Source organism: Pseudophryne corroboree, chromosome 4 (genome assembly GCF_028390025.1).
Source record: "Pseudophryne corroboree isolate aPseCor3 chromosome 4, aPseCor3.hap2, whole genome shotgun sequence".
Classification (NCBI taxonomy): domain Eukaryota; kingdom Metazoa; phylum Chordata; class Amphibia; order Anura; family Myobatrachidae; genus Pseudophryne; species Pseudophryne corroboree.
In genome coordinates, this window is record NC_086447.1 from 12,136,465 (window position 1) to 12,150,960 (window position 14,496).

The following is a 14,496-nucleotide window of genomic DNA, read 5'->3' on the forward strand; positions in this document are numbered from 1 at the left end:
ATTTGATTAGGTGGTTTGAGCATTAGGCCCAAGCCACCCTCTCCCTGTGGCACCAGTTAGGCGGGCACTAGGCCCGGGGGCATATCAGGCAATAGGCCTGTGGGGCATTAGAGGGCATTAGGCCCTAGGGTATTTTGGCCAGCTAGGGATATCTAAAGGTGACGCTGGGTACTAGGCCCAGGTCACCCCGCGTGTGACAGGTTAGGCGGGCGCTAGGCCCGTGGGTGAAATCAGGCCTCCGGCCTGTGTGCAGCTAGGGGGCGCTAGGCCCAGTGAATAAGACCCCCGAGGTGAGTACAGGTGGCACTGGGCGCTAGGCCCAGGTCACCCTGAGGTATTTAGGTAGGCAAGCCTGAGGCCCACATAAGGGAAGGTACAGGAGGTGGGTTTGCCGTGCGGCGCCCACCCCCTTTCCAGCGGGAGGGATTTAAAGGGACAGCACCGTGTGATCTTGTATTCCGATATTGTGATGTATGTTGTTACCGTGCAGGGCAAAGTGTCTGTTTGTTTAAGTTGTGCATAGTTGTGTTGCACCACCCACACGAGCTAGTTTGAGGGCTCTGTTTATGTAGCTAGTGTAGCGGACGCACACTAGGGTAGTTCTTGGCCCTGCACGGCTGTTTCTCTTTGCCTCCTTACAGGGACCTGTAAGTGGAGAAGATCGGAGTGCAAGACTTGTGACGGTGAGTAGCATCCGTGTACGTTTGTCCCTTGTCTGTCCCCGAGTGCCGGAGTCGGGATTGCTCACGGACGTGAGAATCCTTTTCATCACACTACGTGCGAGAGTGCGAGTGTGTGAAATCTGGGTGTCTGAGGCCTTGTGCCAGTGATGACCTTTCACCCAACCGGTGAAGGTCGCGGTCACCCCTGGGGTATCCCCTGTTCCAGTGGAAGAAGGGTCGATACCCCCTTTAAGGTAAACTATTCTCTCCTCAGCTCGGTCGTCGGTCAGCTCCGAGAGGGAATCGCCGTGTCCGGATCCGACTGAAGATTTCCAGGTCCGTTGAAGGTTCCGGTACCTGAAGGTGAGAGAGAGCGGCGCCTGGTGAGTACCGAATCTACACCTGCACGGCAGCAGGCACCACCACACCGCAGCCGCACCTCTTACACTGAGCACTGATAATTAGAGATGTGCACCGGAAATTTTTCGGGTTTTGTGTTATGCTTTTGGGTTCGGTTCCGTGGCCGTGTTTTGGGTTCGAACGCGTTTTGGCAAAACCTCACCGAATTTTTTTTGTCGGACTCGGGTGTGTTTTGCATTCGGGTGTTTTTTTCAAAAAACCCTAAAAAACAGCTTAAATCATAGAATTTGGGGGTCATTTTGATCCCAAAGTATTATTAACCTCAATAACCATAATTTCCACTCATTTTCAGTCTATTCTGAACACCTCACACCTCACAATATTATTTTTAGTCCTAAAATTTGCACCGAGGTCGCTGGATAACTAAGCTCAGCAACCCAAGTGGCCGACACAAACACCTGGCCCATCTAGGAGTGGCACTGCAGTGTCACGCAGGATGGCCCTTCCAAAAAACACTCCCCAAACAGCACATGATGCAAAGAAAAAAAGAGGCGCAATGAGGTAGCTGTGTGACTAAGCTCAGCGACCCTAGTGGCCGACACAAACACCTGGCCCATCTAGGAGTGGCACTGCAGTGTCACGCAGGATGGCCCTTCCAAAAAACACTCCCCAAACAGCACATGACGCAAAGAAAAAAAGAGTCGCAATGAGGTAGCTGTGTGAGTAAGCTAAGCGACCCTAGTGGCCGACACAAACACCTGGCCCATCTAGGAGTGGCACTGCAGTGTCACGCAGGATGGCCCTTCCAAAAAACACTCCCCAAACAGCACATGACGCAAAGAAAAATGAAAGAAAAAAGAGGTGCAAGATGGAATTGTCCTTTGGCCCTCCCAATCACCCTTATGTTGTATAAACAGGACATGCACACTTTAACCAATCCATCATTTCAGTGACAGGGTGTCATGACTGAGGTTTTGTGAACCCGGTGTTAGTGAAGTCTGTGCGGGCGACTGGATGATTATACGAATACTACCACTGACCTGGTTTGGGAGTGTTGTGGACTCGGGACCTCCCCTGGCGACTGGGAAGAGGAACCGCAGCAAATATGGCCGAATCTAGGTTCTCCTCATGAAGGATTAGGTCGGCAGACAGGAGGCACGTGTGGATGCTGAAGGTCTCCTGAAAGACAGAACTGGAAAGGCACTGATGAATCAGTGAAGAATACCAGGTACAACTGTGCTAAAGGGCACGGGGTGCTTGGGGACACTGAGGTGCTTGGAGACACTGAGGTGCTTGGAGACACTGAGGTGCTTGGAGACACTGAGGTGCTTGGAGGCACTGAAGTGCGTAGAGGCACTGAAGTGCATAGAGGCACTGAAGTGCATAGAGGCACTGGGGTGCGTAGAGACACTGGGGTGCGTAGAGGCACTGGGGTGCGTAGAGACACTGGGGTGCTGAGGCACGGAGGTGCTGGAAGCATGGAGGTGCTGGAAGCACGGAGGTACTGAGGCACGGAGGTACTGAGGCACGGAGGTGCTGGAAGCACGGAGGTACTGAGGCACGGAGGTACTGGAAGCACGGAGGTACTGAGGCACGGATGTACTGGAAGCACGGAGGTACTGGAAGCACTGAGGTACCGAGGCACGGAGGTACTGGAAGCACGGAGGTACTGAGGCACGGAGGTACTGAGGCACGGAGGTACTGAGGCACGGAGGTACTGAGGCACAGATGTGCTGGAAGCACGGAGGTACTGGAAGCACTGAGGTACTGAGGCACGGAGGTACTGAGGCACGAAGGTGCTGAGGGACGGAGGTGCTGGATACGGGAGCTCTGGAGATCACAACTTTAGGGAGCTCAGCTTGAATGCTCATACATAGCTGTGTGTGTCACAAGGAACTGGCCCAGTTTCTAACTCAGCCTCCTGATTTATACTTCCTGGTCCTTGGTGATTGGTGAGCAGGATTAGGTGATGCAGAGAGTCTCAGGCTGGCAGAGGATTGAACAACTCTGGTTCAGGTGAACAGTCACTGTCATGTGACTACTCTAGCCAAGGCTGTGATGTAGAATGAGGCCAAGCAGGCCGAGAGAACACTGAAGCCTGAACTTCTGCAAAATACAGGATGCTTGCTTTTAGACCTAAAGTTCAGATTACTGAATTCAGCCTCACACAGGAGATCACCACAGGTGGAGCTAATTAACTATTACCTCTCAGGCAGAGAACTCAGGAAAACTCATAGTGCTGACAAGCTGTTTAACTCCGTGAGTGAAAAGACACAGGATCCAGGACAGATGGCAGGGGTAAGTCACCAAATATAAAACCTACAGTCAGGATTGTAACACAGGGTCTGCCACACGACTGTGACTGAAATGACGGGTTGGTTTGGACCCCCACCAAAAAAGAAGCAATTAATCTCTCCTTGCACAAATGGCTCTACAGAGGCAAGATGTCCACCTCATCATCATCCTCCGATTCATCACCGTGTACATCCCCCTCCTCACAGATTATCAATTCGTCCCCACTGGAATCCACCATCACAGCTCCCTGTGTACTTTGTGGAGGCAATTGCTGCTGGTGAATGTCTCCATGGAGGAATTGATTATAATTCATTTTAATGAACATCATCTTCTCCACATTTTCTGGAAGTAACCTTGTACGCCGATTGCTGACAAGGTCAGCGGCGGCACTAAACACTCTTTCGGAGTACACACTTGTGGGAGGGCAACTTAGGTAGAATAAAGTCAGTTTGTGCAAGGGCCTCCAAATTGCCTCTTTTTCCTGCCAGTATACGTACGGACTGTCTGACGTGCCTACTTGGATGCGGTCACTCATATAATCCTCCACCATTCTTTCAATGGTGAGAGAATCATATGCAGTGACAGTAGACGACATGTCCGTAATCGTTGTCAGGTCCTTCAGTCCGGACCAGATGTCAGCATCAGCAGTCGCTCCAGACTGCCCAGCATCACCGCCAGCGGGTGGGCTCGGAATTCTGAGCCTTTTCCTCGCACCCCCAGTTGCGGGAGACTGTGAAGGAGGAGATGTTGACAGGTCGCGTTCCGCTTGACTTGACAATTTTCTCACCAGCAGTTCTTTGAACCCCTGCAGACTTGTGTCTGCCGGAAAGAGAGATACAACGTAGGTTTTAAATCTAGGATCGAGCACGGTGGCCAAAATGTAGTGCTCTGATTTCAACAGATTGACCACCCGTGAATCCTTGTTAAGCGAATTAAGGGCTCCATCCACAAGTCCCACATGCCTAGCGGAATCGCTCTGTGTTAGCTCCTCCTTCAATGTCTCCAGCTTCTTCTGCAAAAGCCTGATGAGGGGAATGACCTGACTCAGGCTGGCAGTGTCTGAACTGACTTCACGTGTGGCAAGTTCAAAAGGTTGCAGAACCTTGCACAACGTTGAAATCATTCTCCACTGCGCTTGAGACAGGTGCATTCCACCTCCTATATCGTGGTCAGTTGTATAGGCTTGAATGGCCTTTTGCTGCTCCTCCAACCTCTGAAGCATATAGAGGGTTGAATTCCACCTCGTTACCACTTCTTGCTTCAGATGATGGCAGGGCAGGTTCAGGCGTTTTTGGTGTTGCTCCAGTCTTCTGTACGTGGTGCCTGTACGCAGAAAGTGTCCCGCAATTCTTCTGGCCACCGACAGCATCTCTTGCATGCCCCTCTCGTTTTTTAAATAATTCTGCACCACCAAATTCAAGGTATGTGCAAAACATGGGACGTGCTGGAATTTGCCCATATTTAATGCACACACAATATTGCTGGCGTTGTCCGATGCCACAAATCCACAGGAGAGTCCAATTGGGGTAAGCCATTCTGCGATGATCTTCCTCAGTTGCCGTAAGAGGTTTTTAGCTGTGTGCGTATTCTGGAAAGCGGTGATACAAAGCGTAGCCTGCCTAGGAAAGAGTTGGCGTTTGCGAGATGCTGCTACTGGTGCCGCCGCTGCTGTTCTTGCGGCGGGAGTCAATACATCTACCCAGTGGGCTGTCACAGTCATATAGTCCTCAGTCTGCCCTGCTCCACTTGTCCACATGTCCGTGGTTAAGTGGACATTGGGTACAACTGCATTTTTTAGGACACTGCTGAGTCTTTTTCTGAGGTCTGTGTACATTTTCGGTATCGCCTGCCTAGAGAAATGGAACCTAGATGGTATTTGGTACCGGGGACACAGTACCTCAATCAAGTCTATAGTTGGCTCTGCAGTAATGATGGATACCGGAACCACGTTTCTCACCGCCCAGGATGCCAAGGCCTCAGTTATCCGCTTTGCAGCAGGATGACTGCTGTGATATTTCATCTTCCTCGCAAAGGACTGTTGGACAGTCAATTGCTTGGTGGAAGTAGTAAAAGTGGTCTTACGACTTCCCCTCTGGGATGACCATCGACTCCAAGCAGCAACAACAGCAGCGCCAGCAGCAGTAGGCGTTACACGCAAGGATGCATCGGAGGAATCCCAGGCAGGAGAGGACTCGTCAGAATTGCCAGTGACATGGCCTGCAGGACTATTGGCATTCCTGGGGAAGGAGGAAATTGACACTGAGGGAGTTGGTGGGGTGGTTTGCGTGAGCTTGGTTACAAGAGGAAGGGATTTACTGGTCAGTGGACTGCTTCCGCTGTCGCCCAAAGTTTTTGAACTTGTCACTGACTTATGATGAATGCGCTGCAGGTGACGTCTAAGGGAGGATGTTCCGAGGTGGTTAACGTCCTTACCCCTACTTATTACAGCTTGACAAAGGCAACACACGGCTTGACACCTGTTGTCCGCATTTCTGTTGAAATACTTCCACACCAAAGAGCTGATTTTTTTGGTATTTTCACCAGGCATGTCAATGGCCATATTCCTCCCACGGACAACAGGTGTTTCCCCGGGTGCCTGACTTAAACAAACCACCTCACCATCAGAATCCTCCTTGTCAATTTCCTCCCCAGCACCAGCAACACCCATATCCTCCTCATCCTGGTGTACTTCAACACTGACATCTTCAATCTGACTATCAGGAACTGGACTGCGGGTGCTCCTTCCAGCACTTGCAGGGGGCGTGCAAATGGTGGAAGGCGCATGCTCTTCACGTCCAGTGTTGGGAAGGTCAGGCATCGCAACCGACACAATTGGACTCTCCTTGTGGATTTGTGATTTCGAAGAACGCACAGTTCTTTGCTGTGCTTTTGCCAGCTTAAGTCTTTTCATTTTTCTAGCGAGAGGCTGAGTGCTTCCATCCTCATGTGAAGCTGAACCACTAGCCATGAACATAGGCCAGGGCCTCAGCCGTTCCTTGCCACTCCGTGTGGTAAATGGCATATTGGCAAGTTTACGCTTCTACTCCGACGATTTTATTTTAGATTTTTGAGTCCTTTTTTTACTGATATTTTGTGTTTTGGATTTTACATGCTCTGTACTATGACATTGGGCATCGGCCTTGGCAGACGACGTTGATGGAATTTCATCGTCTCGGCCATGAATAGTGGCAGCAGCTTCAGCACGAGGTGGAAGTGGATCTTGATCTTTCCCTATTTTTGGAACCTCAACATTTTTGTTCTCCATATTTTAATAGGCACAACTAAAAGGCACCTCAGGTAAACAATGGAGATGGATGGATACTAGTATACTTATGGATGACGAGTGACTGACGACACAGAGGTAGCTACAGCCGTGGACTACCGTACTGCGTCTGCTAGTATAGAGATGATAATGATATAAAAAATATATATATATCACTACTGCAGGTATATATAATATAATGACGGACCTGCTGGACACTGTCAGCAGACTCCTAAACTACTAGTATGAAGAAGATAGAAAAAAAAAACCACCACAGGTAGGTATACAATTATGGACGAGCACTGACGACACAGAGGTAGCTACAGCCGTGGACTACCGTACTGCGTCTGCTAGTATAGAGATGATAATGATATAAAAAATATATATATATATCACTACTGCAGGTATATATAATATAATGACGGACCTGCTGGACACTGTCAGCAGACTCCTAAACTACTAGTATGAAGAAGATAGAAAAAAAAACCCCACCACAGGTAGGTATACAAGTATGGACGAGCACTGACGACACAGAGTTAGCTACAGCCGTGGACTACCGTACTGCGTCTGCTAGTATAGAGATGATAATGATTTAAAAAATATATATATATATCACTACTGCAGGTATATATAATATAATGACGGATCTGCTGGACACTGTCAGCAGACTCCTAAACTACTAGTATGAAGAAGATAGAAAAAAAAAACCCACCACAGGTAGGTATACAATTATGGACGAGCACTGACGACACAGAGGTAGCTACAGCCGTGGACTACCGTACTGCGTCTGCTAGTATAGAGATGATAATGATATAAAAAATATATATATATATATCACTACTGCAGGTATATATAATATAATGACGGACCTGCTGGACACTGTCAGCAGACTCCTAAACTACTAGTATGAAGAAGATAGAAAAAAACCCCCACCACAGGTAGGTATACAATTATGGACGAGCACTGACGACACAGAGGTAGCTACAGCCGTGGACTACCGTACTGCGTCTGCTAGTATAGAGATGATAATGATATAAAAAATATATATATATCACTACTGCAGGTATATATAATATAATGACGGACCTGCTGGACACTGTCAGCAGACTCCTAAACTACTAGTATGAAGAAGATAGAAAAAAAAACCCCACCACAGGTAGGTATACAATTATGGACGAGCACTGACGACACAGAGGTAGCTACAGCCGTGGACTACCGTACTGCGTCTGCTAGTATAGAGATGATAATGATATAAAAAAAATATATATATCACTACTGCAGGTATATATAATATAATGACGGACCTGCTGGACACTGTCAGCAGACTCCTAAACTACTAGTATGAAGAAGATAGAAAAAAAAAACCCACCACAGGTAAGTATACAATTATGGACGAGCACTGACGACACAGAGGTAGCCACAGCCGTGGACTACCGTACTGCGTCTGCTAATATAGAGATGATAAAGATGATAGAGATGAACAAAAAAAATATAACACTACTGCAGGTAAATATTTATATAATATAATGAATGACGGACCTGCTGGACACTGTCAGCAGAATGCGTTTATAGAATAAAAAAAAAAAACACCACAGGAGTGTTTAACTTTTTCAGGCAAACAATATACTGGTGGTCACTGGTCAGTCACACTGGCAGCAAAAGTGTGCACTGTACTCCTGCTATAACTGCACCCCAGTCTCCCCCACAATTCAGCTGTGTGAGCAGTGAGCACTCAGCACAGTCAGATATACATAGATATATCATGCAGCACACTGAGGCTGAGCACAGATATGGTATGGAGCGTTTTTTTCAGGCAGAGAACGGATAAAAAAAAACTAGCAAAACTCTGCACTGACTGTACTCCTCCTAACAGCTCTCCCCAATCCTCCCCACAATAAGCTAAGCAGCAATCAGATCAACTAACTACTAACAGTAACTATAAACGGAGAGGACGCCAGCCACGTCCTCTCCCTATCAATCTCAATGCACGTGTGAAAATGGCGGCGACGCGCGGCTCCTTATATAGAATCCGAGTCTCGCGATAGAATACGAGCCTCGCGAGAATCCGACAGCGGGATGATGACGTTAGGGCGCGCTCGGGTTAGCCGAGCAAGGCGGGAAGATCCGAGTCTGCCTCGGACCCGTGTAAAAAGGCTGAAGTTCGGGGGGTTCGGATTCCGAGGAACCGAACCCGCTCATCTCTACTGATAATACTACTAAGAACTGACACTGAGCAGCAGGATGCAGCACAAGACACTGTACTAGTATTAGTAATGTAGTATTACTGAGCACCACAATGCAGCACAAGACAATGAGCAGTGTTACTGAGCAATGATGATACTACTGAGCAGTGATACTGAGCACTGATGATACTACTGAGAACTGACACTGAGCAGCACAATGCAGCACAAGACACTGTACTAGTATTAGTAATGTAGTATTACTAAGCACCACAATGTATTACAAGACAATGAGCAGTGTTACTGAGCACTGATGATACTACTGAGCACTGATACTGAGCACTGATGATACTACTGAGAACTGACACTGAGCAGCAGGATGCAGCACAAGGCACAGTACTAGTATTAGTAATGTAGTATTACTGAGCACCACGATGCAGCACAAGACAATGAGCAGTGTTACTGAGCACTGATACTACTGAGCACTGATACTGAGCACTGATACTACTGAGAACTGATACTGAGCACTGATACTGAGAACTGACACTGAGAACTGACACTGAGAGAATGTAGCCATGCCCTCTCTGTACTCTCTACAATGCGCAAGTGAAATGGCGGCGACGCGCGACTCTCTATACGGAATCCGAATTTTGCGAGAATCCGACAGCGGGATGATGACGTGTTGCCTTGTTCGGGTTCTCCGAGTCAGGCGGGAATAACCGAGCCGGGCTCGGACCCGTGTTTGACACGTGGAGTTCGGGGGGTTCGGTTCTCGGCGAACCAAACATGCTCATCTCTACATATAATTGTAATTTGTTATACTACAGCAGTGGATATATATAGCAGCAGCGTATATCGTCGCTGAAATTACTGATGACACAGGACACTGGATATATGGCAGCAGAGAACACCAACACTGTGACTGGCTGGACTGATACAGCACAATACACTGACTACACTGGACTGGTCTGCACAACACAGCCCCACTTTACAGCTACACTGGATATATGGCAGCAGAGAACACCAACACTGTGACTGCCTGGACTGATGCAGCACAATACACTGAGTGACTACACTGGACTGGTCTGCACAACACAGCACCACTTTACAGCTACACTGGATATATGGCAGCAGAGAACACCAACACTGTGACTGCCTGGACTGATGCAGCACAATACACTGACTACACTGGACTGGTCTGCACAACACAGCACCACTTTACAGCTACACTGGATATATGGCAGCAGAGAACACCAGCACTGCGACTGCCTGGACTGATGCAGCACAATACACTGACTACACTGGACTGGTCTGCACAACACAGCACCACTTTACAGCTACACTGGATATATGGCAGCAGAGAACACCAACACTGTGACTGCCTGGACTGATGCAGCACAATACACTGACTACACTGGACTGGTCTGCACAACACAGCCCCACTTTACAGCTACACTGGATATATGGCAGCAGAGAACACCAATACTGTGACTGCCTGGACTGATGCAGCACAATACACTGACTACACTGGACTGGACTGCACAACACAGCACCACTTTACAGCTACACTGGATATATGGCAGCAGAGAACACCAACACTGTGACTGCCTGGACTGATGCAGCACAATACACTGACTACACTGGGACAGGTCTGTACAACACAGCCCCACTTTACAGCTACACTGGATATATGGCAGCAGAGAACACCAACACTGTGACTGGCTGGACTGATGCAGCACAATACACTGACTACACTGGACTGGTCTGCACAACACAGCACCACTTTACAGCTACACTGGATATATGGCAGCAGAGAACACCAACACTGTGACTGCCTGGACTGATGCAGCACAATACACTGACTACACTGGACTGGACTGCACAACACAGCACCACTTTACAGCTACACTGGATATATGGCAGCAGAGAACACCAACACTGTGACTGCCTGGACTGATGCAGCACAAAAGAATTCGAGGGACGAATAGGCCCGAGAATAAATAAGCGTCCTGGGTTTTTTAAAAGAAGGAAGCCTGGGACAGGGAATGGGAGAAAGGGGGAGGGGAGGGGGAGGGGGGGGGGGGATAGAGCAGGTAGCATAGCAGCATCCTATAGGAAAAAGGGGAGGAGAGTTACCTGGGAGGTACAAAAGACCAGGAATGCCAGGCAGGCTCCCTCTTTTCATGCTGATCAAGGATCCAAGAAGGCAGCTCCTGGAATCAAGGAAGGAATAAGTACACTTTGATTATTAATCCTCCCCGCGCTCCCCCTCGCCTGAACTGCAGGTAGAACCACACTGCAGGCGCACCCCGCAATCCACATCAAATACCCTCCATACACTGTTTACACTAACGCTGTATAACAGCCAGCGTCCACCCCGCAGCATGCCAAGGCTTAAGAGGAACCCCCCCCCCCCCCGGCGTCTCATACAAACGGACGCAATCACGGCTCCAAGGGCCCCCGGCCGGTGACGGCGGGACCACCGCCCGCTTCACCCCTCCATAAGTGGCTAGCACGCGGCGGGCCCGAGGCGGGCTCCGGGGCGCCAGCCCATAGCCCGTCGCAGGGCACGCCCCCCCCACTTCCGGCGCCGAGCGATCGCGTCATGCTCGGCGCTGCCCAGCAACCGCACATCCCGGCTCCAACGGGTCAGGCCGCACTGCCGGAGCCCGCGATTTCACCCCCGCGACCGCCGCCCGCTTCACCCCTCATTCCTGGGTGGCGCGCGGCGGGCCCAAAACAGGCTCCGGCGCGCCAGCCCACAACCAGCCGCAGGACACCCCCCCACCCCTGCAGGCGCCGAGCGATCGCGTCACGCTCGGCGCCGCCCAGCCGCCGCAGCAGCAGCCGGATGTCCCAGCTCCGGCGGAACAGGCCCCGCCGCCGGAGCTCACGCGCACACCCCCCGCGTCACGGCACACTAACAGCACGTACCCACACACGATGGGACGTGCGCAGCAGCAGCAGTATAGCACGGCTCCGGCGGGACAGACCCCACCGCCGGAGCCCGTGAGCACACCCCCCGCGTCGCTGCACATGAGCAGCACGTATCCACACATGATGGGACGTGCCCAGCCGCAGCAGCAGCCACAAACCCCGGCTCCAGCAGGGCAGGCCCCACCGCCGGAGCCCACACTTACACCCCCAGCGACGCTGCACAGTAGCGGCGCGTACCCACGCACGCTGGTACGCGCCCAGCAGCGGCAGCAGCCACAGATAACGGGTCCGGCGGGACAGACACCACCGCCGGAGCCCGTGCACATCCCCCCCCCCCCCCCCCAGCGCTGCAATTAACCCACCCGTACCCTCCAATACTGTCTCGGGGCACCCTCACGCCGCAAGCGCAGGCGGGGCAAGCTGCGTACAGCCAACCGCAATACGCAGTGACGCAACAGCTGGGGTGGGGGCAGCAGCCCACAGCGCTCCCCCCCCCCCCCCCCTGGTGGCAGGGAGGCCTGCACCTTCCTCCGGCCCATTACCCGTCAGGTACTGTGTTGGCTCACTGGGTTAATAGCTGGGACTGTTCTGAATAGTGATGTGGATTCCCTGGTTCAATACCCACTGCTGCCTTTCTTCAGCCCACAGCAGCAAGACAGCACGCTTAAATATTAATTATTTATTTCCATAAATTTTCCCCTTTTCTGTCATGTTACTTTGTAGCATGGTACTTTTCCCTTTCACTTACTGTACTTACTTACAGATGATCAGACTACTCGTCTCGTTTCTCCTTACGGCTTAGCTTTGGGGGGAGCCCACGCGAAACTTGGCAATCTAATGATTCCTTAGGATGCACGCAGAGGGACCACCCAGATAAGTATCATGTATTTACAGGCTAGGGGTAAGGCTTCTGCGCTGTGGCTTAGTGGGTTAAAGCGACTGTCTGGTAAGCAGGCCTCAATGGTCAATGAACATAATGAGTGAAAAGTCCAGCACTGTCCACCAGTATAATCGTGACGTTAGGGCAGGAACCTTACTATACGTTCTGCAGTAAACTGCGAATAAATTGTATGTGGAAGCATAAGATAATCACTCCAGCCTTGGAGTTTGTTTTAAAAGACAAACGCATGGGAAGCAGATCATATAATAGCAGGATGGGACATTCAGCTGCTGCAGGGATAGCAAACCCCACATCTAAGCAACCCTCCCCTTCCCCGTTGCTAAGGCTTCCCTCATAAAAGCTTTGCTCTCACAGTAATACACTAGCTTCCCCCCTTCTTAATTACTGATAGCATGTCCAGCAGACGCTATCTGGCTGGGGGTTATCTTATCTCCCCTTCTCCAACAATGGTGGTGGTTCCCTTTCATCTTCTCCCTTGCACATAACCCCTCCCAGCAGTGTGACCAGTGTACGGTATACGAGGGAGGGGGTGTAAAAATAAAAATACAGAAATAAATGAAATAAAAGGGCAGGGGGGTGCTGGGTAGAATTACAGGGTTGTGGGAGTTATTGCAGCGCATAGTGTGTAATAGTGTCATAGTAGACAGTATAACATGGGTCAGTGGTTACATTGCAGAGTCAGTATTAAATTACAGCGTATAAAGTATGATAGGGTTATAGTATGCGATTGATGCAAGGATCGCAGAAGTGCAACGGCATGTATATATTGCAGGGTAGAACAGGTACTAGTAATGCTGCTTTCACATCGCAAAACCTGCTTTTGAAATGGTATTTGAAACGGTTCTTAAAACGGAGAAATAGCTGTGGCCTAGCGGTTAGAGTAAGGCGCTTCCAGTGCGTGCTCCCTGGGTTCGTTCCCCAGTGCGGGCACATTTATTTATGTCTGAGCAGTTAAACCCATTTCACATCTCATGTTGTAACCAGTAAATTACCATTTCATTACCTTTTTTGGTACCTTTCACACTGAACCCGTTTCACCCATAGAAAACAGTGGTTGTCATTATAAATTGACTTTTCTAGCCCACACATTATTAATAAGTATTTAATTGAATTAATTATTAATAATTTTGGATAGTAGTACGATGGAACCCAGCAGCTTGAAGCATTGTGCTATGTTTTATATATGAGGGTATCCTTGACGGTCCCAGTAATTTGGCAGCAGATTTCCTCATCCCCTCTGATCCTAAAGCAGCTCCCTCACCTCTTCATCACTCCAATTAGACATTTTATAATGGCTTTGCAGTCTAAAAGTTTATAAAGCCACTCTCACACGTGTCTCCTGTGTTTTCCAAGCTGTTTCCTGGGTGTGGAGGCTGACATCACACATGGAGACAGCCTATGACCTGCTGGGGCTTGCAAATACCGTTTCAGACCCTTTCACACTGCAAGAACAGTCATCGCATTGCCGTGAACATGTATTATTACATTGATAGTAGGTATATAAGAACAGTATAATACAGATCAGTGTGGGACAGTCACGCGCCATATCGTTCATATTAGCAAATTTTTCGGTATTACCCGTGGCCTTAGCTCCATTATTATTGTATTGCAGTTAGTCGGAAGGCGTCACAGGCGATTTGCAATGCCTTGCACAGTGCATACATTAGAAAAATGCCGGGGGACACAGAGCGTAACGATGCAGTAACAAAAACCAAAAATAATAATAATAATAATAATAATAATAATAATAAATAAAAAAATAAAAATAAAAAAATAGACAGGCCATGATTTGCATAGCGCGGTACAGCCCAGCGTTACACAGTACAACTTCCACTGTGCTAAGCGCAGGGTTTAATCCCCTGGCATTGTATTATGTGGTATAGAGTTATAATGATAACC

The 14,496-nt window shown here is 49.4% G+C and overlaps 1 long non-coding RNA gene across 1 annotated transcript in view; it reads right to left on the bottom strand.

Annotated features, from left to right (window-relative positions):
• Positions 1–10,997, bottom strand: part of LOC134911059 (uncharacterized) — a 31,948-nt gene extending 20,951 nt beyond the window's left edge. Inside the window, exon 1 of the long non-coding RNA XR_010176297.1 lies at positions 10,896–10,997. This is a non-coding gene — a long non-coding RNA (uncharacterized LOC134911059). The remainder of the gene's footprint in view (positions 1–10,895) is intronic.
• Positions 10,998–14,496: the final 3,499 nt, after the last annotated feature.